Source organism: Arvicanthis niloticus, chromosome 6 (assembly GCF_011762505.2).
Source record: "Arvicanthis niloticus isolate mArvNil1 chromosome 6, mArvNil1.pat.X, whole genome shotgun sequence".
NCBI lineage: Eukaryota > Metazoa > Chordata > Mammalia > Rodentia > Muridae > Arvicanthis > Arvicanthis niloticus.
In genome coordinates, this window is record NC_047663.1 from 47,052,035 (window position 1) to 47,059,046 (window position 7,012).

Consider the following 7,012-nt stretch of genomic DNA (forward strand, 5'->3'; position numbering starts at 1 on the left):
ATAGAAGCAGAGAAGCAAATGTGTCCACAAGAAAGTGTAGATTATATTGCAGATAAAAAGCATGGGTATGAATAAAGTATCAGAGCCTTCTTTCTACCAAGAGGACACACAATAGCATCATGGATGACTGACATGGCTAAGTTAGACTTGTATTTAATTATCTGAGTATTTTACTCTTTAAAAATAAATCTATTATAAAAATAAAAAAATGTGTTGAGGTGATGAATTTCCCTCTGTTGGTAGAACGTCCCAAACCACTGCTTTACACATGAACTCTAGAACACTTACTTATTTTTATCCTTTTCTCTCTTATGCATATGAGCATTTTGTAGAAATTTTGTTTTAAAAAGTCTTGGAGGAAAAGAAGGTATGGCTAATTTTTGTAATTATTTATTTATTTTTAATTTCATGTGTGTTGATGTTTTGCCTACTACATGTATGTCTGAATGAGGGTGTTGAATCACCAATAACTGCCCTGGGGGTGTTGGGAATTGAACCTGGGCCCTCAGAAAGAACATTCAGTGTGCTTAACTGCTGAGCCATCTCTCCAGCATCTTCATCTTTGTTTTTTTAAGACAGGGTTTCCCTGTGTAGCCTGGCTGTACTGGAACTCATTTTGTAGACCAGGCTGGCCTCACACTCAGAGATCTGCTTGCCTCTGCCTCCTGAGTACTGGGAGTAAAGGAGTGTGCCACTAGTACCAGGCTCTAGCAACTTTTGTAGTATTGGTGCTGGGTCAGGACTTTTAGAGTCTGACCTCTGTCCCTTTATTTTTGCTATATGTAAGCACAGCACAATTTTAGAAAAAAGTTTTCAGATAACAATTATCTCAGTCCTGTGAATACAACAGACCTTAGGACATGCCTATATCGAAGCACTTAACAAGACACATATGACTGCTCCAGTAAGTTAGATTTTTGTTGTATTTGAAACAATGCTCAAAATAAGGTCTAGGGCAGTGGCTCTCAACCTTCCTAATACTGTGATCCTTTTATGTAGTTCCTGTCTTAGTTAGAATTTTAATGCTGTGAAGAGACACCATGGTCATGACAACTCTTATAAAGGAAAACATTTAATTGGGGCTGACTTACAGTTCAGAGGTTTAGTCCATTATCATCACAGTGAGAAGCATGGTGGCACTCAGACCTGGTGCTGGAGAAGGAGCTGAGAGTTCTACATCGTGATCTTCAGGCAGCAAGAAGAGAAGACTAAGCCTGGTTTGAGCTTCTAAAACCTCAAAGCCTGTCCCCAACAACACACCTCCTCCAACAAAACCACACCCACTAAAAAGGCCACACCTCCTATAATGCCACTCCCTATGAGCCTATGGAGCCATTTCCTTTTTTTTTTTAATTTATCTACTTATTTTATTTATTTATTTATTTATTTATTTATTTAATATATATGAGTACACTGTAGCTGTCTTCAGACACACCAGAAGAAGTCATCAGATCCCATTACAGATGGGTGTGAGCCACCATGTGGTTGCTGGGAATTGAACTCAGGACCTTTGGAAGAGCAGTCAGTGCTCTTAACCACTGAGCCATCGCTCCAGCCCTCTGGCGCCATTTTCTTTCAAACTACTACAGTTCCTCATGTTCAGTGTCCCCCAAACCATAAAATTATTTTGTTGCTATTTCATAACTATAATTTTGCTACGTTTTTGAATCATAATGTAAATATCTGATGACCCACAGGTTGAGAAACTGCTGATCTAGGGAGAATGACTGAGGTGATCCTTGTGGGAGTCAGGACTTGGCCTGTCTCTAAGGTAACATAGACGTCTAAGCTGTTGTAAAGTACAAATGACATCTTTTACAAGGATGAGTTTTATGGTCTAGAAATAATGCTCAAAGTTTCACAGGGAAAGGATCCGGGATAAGTAAAACATAAATTCTGCAAGATATGGGCAGAGACTGACTGATTCACCAAACAGCAATAGGATCACCCGGTTGCTTATTTGTTTGTTTTGTTTTTCAAGTCAGGGTCTCTCGGTGTGTTGCCCTGGCTGTCCTGTAGACCAGGCTGGCCTTGAACTCAGAGATCTGCCTGCCTCTGCTTCTGTCTCTCAAGTGCTGGGATTAAACTTGTGCATCATCCCCCTCATTGGATCACCAGGTTGTAAAGTACATCTATACCCAGCATTCTAGGAGGAGGACAAGTTAAGTATCTCTTTCCTTTGGAGGATGCCTGTGAGGTTATCTATCCTGGCTTCTCCAGTGCTTCTCTGTGTGCACAAGTACCTTTTGCCCTCTATACACAGCCTGAGTTCTTCACCCTGAGCTATCCAGCTCCCGACTCAGTGACATTTGAGACAATCATTTTGGAAACCTGGAATGTAAGCTTTACTTTTTCTGTACAGTTAAGGTGCAGAGAACCAACAACAGAATATTGAAGGGAGCCAGGGATGTTCTCTGCAAACGACGGAGGTCATTGATTTATGATACACAAAAGACAACTAGTAGCAGCTTTGTAGTTTATGGGGAAGACTCAACTGTCAAGTTGTTCAAAACCTTACAAATCATCTTTTTAGTCTCATGACTCATGTATTTTCTCCCTGCTTTCCTCTCCTAGCCTTCACTTATTTCCCCCTTCCCCTGCCCCCTTTGAGCTACACTGATAACATTTCTTCTTTCTCTAACTTGATTCCCACATTTATAACTATCCTGCTGCTGATACCCTGTTCCCTACCGGGGTAGATTTCTTCCCTTCCAAATCTGTATTGTTTGGTGCTATGGTAGCAAGTAGCCATATGTGATCGTTAGGTGTTTAAAATGTGCTTGATGGCCGGGCGGTGGTGGCGCACGCCTTTAATCCCAGCACTTGGGAGGCAGAGGCAGGCGGATTTCTGAGTTCGAGGCCAGCTTGGTCTACAGAGTGAGTTCCAGGACAGCCAGGGCTACACAGAGAAACCCTGTCTCGAAAAACCAAAAAAAAAAAAAATGTGCTTGATGCAGGCTGAGATGTGCAATAAGGTAAAATATGTGCCAGGTTTCAAAGAACTGATACCAAAGAAACATAAAATGTAATCTCAGGCCAAATGCAGTGTTTGGGAGGCTAAACACTGAAATGAACACATTTCAGGAGAAATGGGAATTAAAAGTAGGGCTTTGTACATGGTAGGCACATGCAGCATCAGTGAGCCTTGTAGCCTCAGCTGTTCAGACTCTCAAAACAAATGATACAGAAGTTAACAGAGGAAATCCCCCCCGCCCCCTTTTTGAGACAGGGCCTTACTGTGCCACCTAAACTGGCCTTGACTTTTTGATCTTCCTATCTTAGCTTCTCAAGCCACCTTGCTTTGGATTTGCTGGTAGAGCAGGCTTGTCCAACCATACTAGGTTTGACTTTTCCTTTTCTTGATTTGGCTGCCACAGAATATAAAAATATGGTTCATGTTATTTTACTATTGAGAAATAGTAGATATTTAGTAGGAGGCTTTGGCTTTTGCTTGTTAAAAAGGGTTCAGTGTTTCTGTATGTGCGAGTGCATATGGGCGTGCGTGCATGTAAGAGGGGCGGACTGACTGAATCCTCCGCCTCGAAATCCCAGGCAAGTGCTGAAGTACATCGCCAACTTTGCTTTGAAATGTTTAAAATTATTTATTATATTTTGTTTTTTCGAGACAGGGTTTCTCTGTGTAGCCCTGGCTATCCTGGAACTCACTCTGTAGACCAGGCTGGCCTCGAACTCAGAAATCTGCCTGCCTCTGCCTCCCAAGTGCTGGGATTAAAGGCGTGCGCCACCACTGTCCGGCCTGAAATGTTTAAAATTATTTATTATTGTTGTTTGTATGTGTGTTTAATGGGGGGGGGAGTTCTTGGTGGGCATGGGGAGCACACCTTTGTAGAGTTGTTTCTCTTACTCATCTTTACATGTGTTCTGGAACTTGAGCCCAGAGACAATCGCCTTTACCCACTCCCCAATCTCAAAGGCCTAAGGCTACAAGTTAAAGCCCAAGTGTTGCCAGGTGGTGGTGGTGCATACTTATAATTCCAGCACTTGGGAGGCAGAGGTAGGCTAATGTCTGAGTTCGAGGCCAGCCTGGTCTACAGAGCCTGTTCTAGGACAGCTAGAGCTACACAGAGAAACCCTGTCTCAAAAACCAAAAAGAGAAACTACCACCACAGACAACAACAAAATCAATACAGACTCATTTAGGTGAATGTTCAGGGGAAGTATATTTATCAAAGCAAAGTCTTCAATCTAATTTTTGATCAATTTCTGTTAGTAGAGTTACTCTTTCCAATCTTTTTCTATTTTTGTTTCAGTAACTTTTTGTCTTGTTTTGTTTTAGGATTTTTGTTTGTTTGCTTTCCTTTATTTTTGTTTCAGAGACAAGATCTCATACAGCCCAGGCTGGTCTCCAACTCTGGCTGTAGTGAGGATGACTTTGAACTTCTAATCTTCCTGTCTCCGTTTCTTGAATCCTGGGATGACAGGCCTGTGTTATCCATCATGCTTGATTTCCAGATGCTGGGATATTGAACGTATCCTCTGCATATGCTGAGTAAGCACTTTTTTTTTTTTTTTTTTTTTGGTTCTTCGAGACAGGGTTTCTCTGTGCTGAGTAAGCACTTTTAATCAATCTCTCTCTAATAGAGTTTTATTCATCTACCAGTGGTAATTCTGCTGTCTTTAAACATTTTTTTTTTCTGTGAATGTTCTTTTATGGTCATGATTTTGACCATATGCAATTTTCTTGTGTCAAAAAAAATTTTAGTAGATAAAAAATTAACTCAAGACAAGGACTAGGGGTACAGGCACATAATGGCAATCAGGTCCAACTGTACTAATTTTTGTTTTGTTTTGTTTCTTGAGCTAAGGACTCTCTGCGTGGCCCTGGCTGTTTTGGAACTCACTATGTAGACCAGGCTGGCCTCGAACTCACAGAGATCCACTCATGAGTGCTGGGATTCTACCTCATGAGTGCTGGGATTGAAGGTATGTGCTATTATGCCCAACCAAACTATATGAGTTTTTAAATATACCCACAAAAAATAGTTATCAGTTCTCAAATATTGCAGGGTAGTTCTATCATACAGGATTGCTTAAGTGCATTGCTTGTCCTGCTTACCCACGATTTCTGATCACTCCATGCCTCCAGTAGGGCAAAGAACAAAGGGCAATTCCAATTTTTCTTGTATTATAATGGTAGGTTTCTTTTCATTAATTTTTGTTTGTTTGTTTGTTTTGGTTTTTTTTTTTTTTTTGAGGCAGGGTTTCTCTGTCTGTCCTGACTGTCCTGGAACTCACTTTATGAACCAAGCTGTGGCCTCACAGAGATTCACTTGTCTCTGCTTCCTGAGTGCTGGGATTAAAGGTATGCACCAGCACTGCCTGGCTAGTTTTAAGTTTTTTTTTTGTTTTGTTTTGTTTTTTTGTTTTTTTGTTTTTGTGAGATAACAGGTGTGATGACAAATATCTTTAAATTCCAGGAGTCTGAGATAAGAGGATCACTTAAGTTCAGGGCTAGCTTTGGGCTATATAGTGAGCTTTTATCCTAGATAAATAAGATTTTTGATTTAAAATGGCATAGGATATTACTAGTACACAAACTAATATACTTAACAGGTATAAAATAACGTGGAGAGGAAATGTGTGCAAGCACAGATGACACAGAATCGCTATGACTCTGTAATTGTTAAACCTACTTAACTGTCTAGTATTAAATATATTTGGAATTTGTCCTTACTAAGAGGTGAAAGAACACTATTATAAACATGGTTTGTTTGGAAAGGTTGTTTTTGTACCTGTATGTTTCTCTGTGTACAGTGTACATATGCCTGGTGCCCAAGGAGGCCAGAAGAGGGCATCTGATTCCCTGGAGCCAGAATTACAGAGGGTGGTGAATCTTTATGTGAGTGCTAGGAATCGAACCTAGGTCCTCTGCAAGAGCAAGTGCTTTTAACTGTGGAACCAACTCTCCAGCCCCCAACAGGATTTTTTAAAATTTCTTAAAATCAAAAGGCAGGGTCAAAATAAACATGTTCTTTATTTTGTTTGTGGTTTTGAAACAGGGTCTCTTGAAGCCTAGGGTTCCCTTTACCTCATGATTCTCCTGCTTCTACCTCCTGAGGGCTTCCATTTTGTTGGCAAGCACTACATGAGGCTAGGGATTGACCCTAGGGCTTCCAGCATTCTAGACAAGCATTTTTATCAATTAAACTACACCCCTAGTTCCTCCTTGGCCATTTTCAAAAACCGATTTCATTTTAAATTATTTTAAAATATGAAATGCTTTATGAGCTTATGTCATCACTGCACAGGGGCCATGGGAATCTTTTCTTTATCATTTCAATTTTTGTATATGTCTTGCCAAAATGAGTACCAAAATTCTATTTAAAGACCATCTCTTTTACAAAGACTTCTTTAAGTCTTCCAAATAAGAGTTATTAACCCTTTATCCACTAGGTACACAGCAACAGGCATGAAGGAAAAGAAAACATAATTTACCCTATGCTTAGTCTGTGCAGTGACAGCCTATTGATCACTGCACATCCTTTCATATTGTTTCTATTAGTACCTTAAATCTTTATTATTATTATTGTGCATATGTTGGTGGTGTGGACATGAGAGTGTGCATGTAGGTCATAGGAAAACTTGTGGAATTCTGTTTTTTCATTTTACCAATCGATCTAGAGATGGAACTCAGGTTGTCTCATCAAATGCTTTTACTTACTGACCTATTTTCCCCTGCCCATAGTTTATTTTTCTCTCTATGTATATTTCATGTCTATTTAAAGGTTTTGGATTATAAATGTTCCCTCTGGGTCCTCTTTGTCCCACTAAGCTGAGTTTGACCCTGTGGATTCCCTTTCATTTGCTTTCATGTCCTCCCAACGTTCATGACACATGGGGATGTCACAATGCTGAGAAGAATGACTGGTCTAGTTGGATCTGCCCACACTGACATATCTATGCCTTGTGGAATTTCAAGCACCCAAGTTAATGAGTGAAAATCTAGAGCTGGTCAGTTGGGTCATGATTCCCTTCTGGATGGACTTTAATT

General features: G+C 40.3%; 1 non-coding gene across 1 annotated transcript; it reads right to left on the reverse strand.

Annotated features, from left to right (window-relative positions):
* Positions 1-6,226: 6,226 nt before the first annotated feature.
* On the reverse strand, positions 6,227-6,328 carry LOC117712114 (U6 spliceosomal RNA). The gene has a single exon (XR_004607190.1). It is a non-coding gene; the product is annotated as a U6 spliceosomal RNA (small nuclear RNA).
* Between the last annotated feature and the right edge of the window lie 684 nt (positions 6,329-7,012).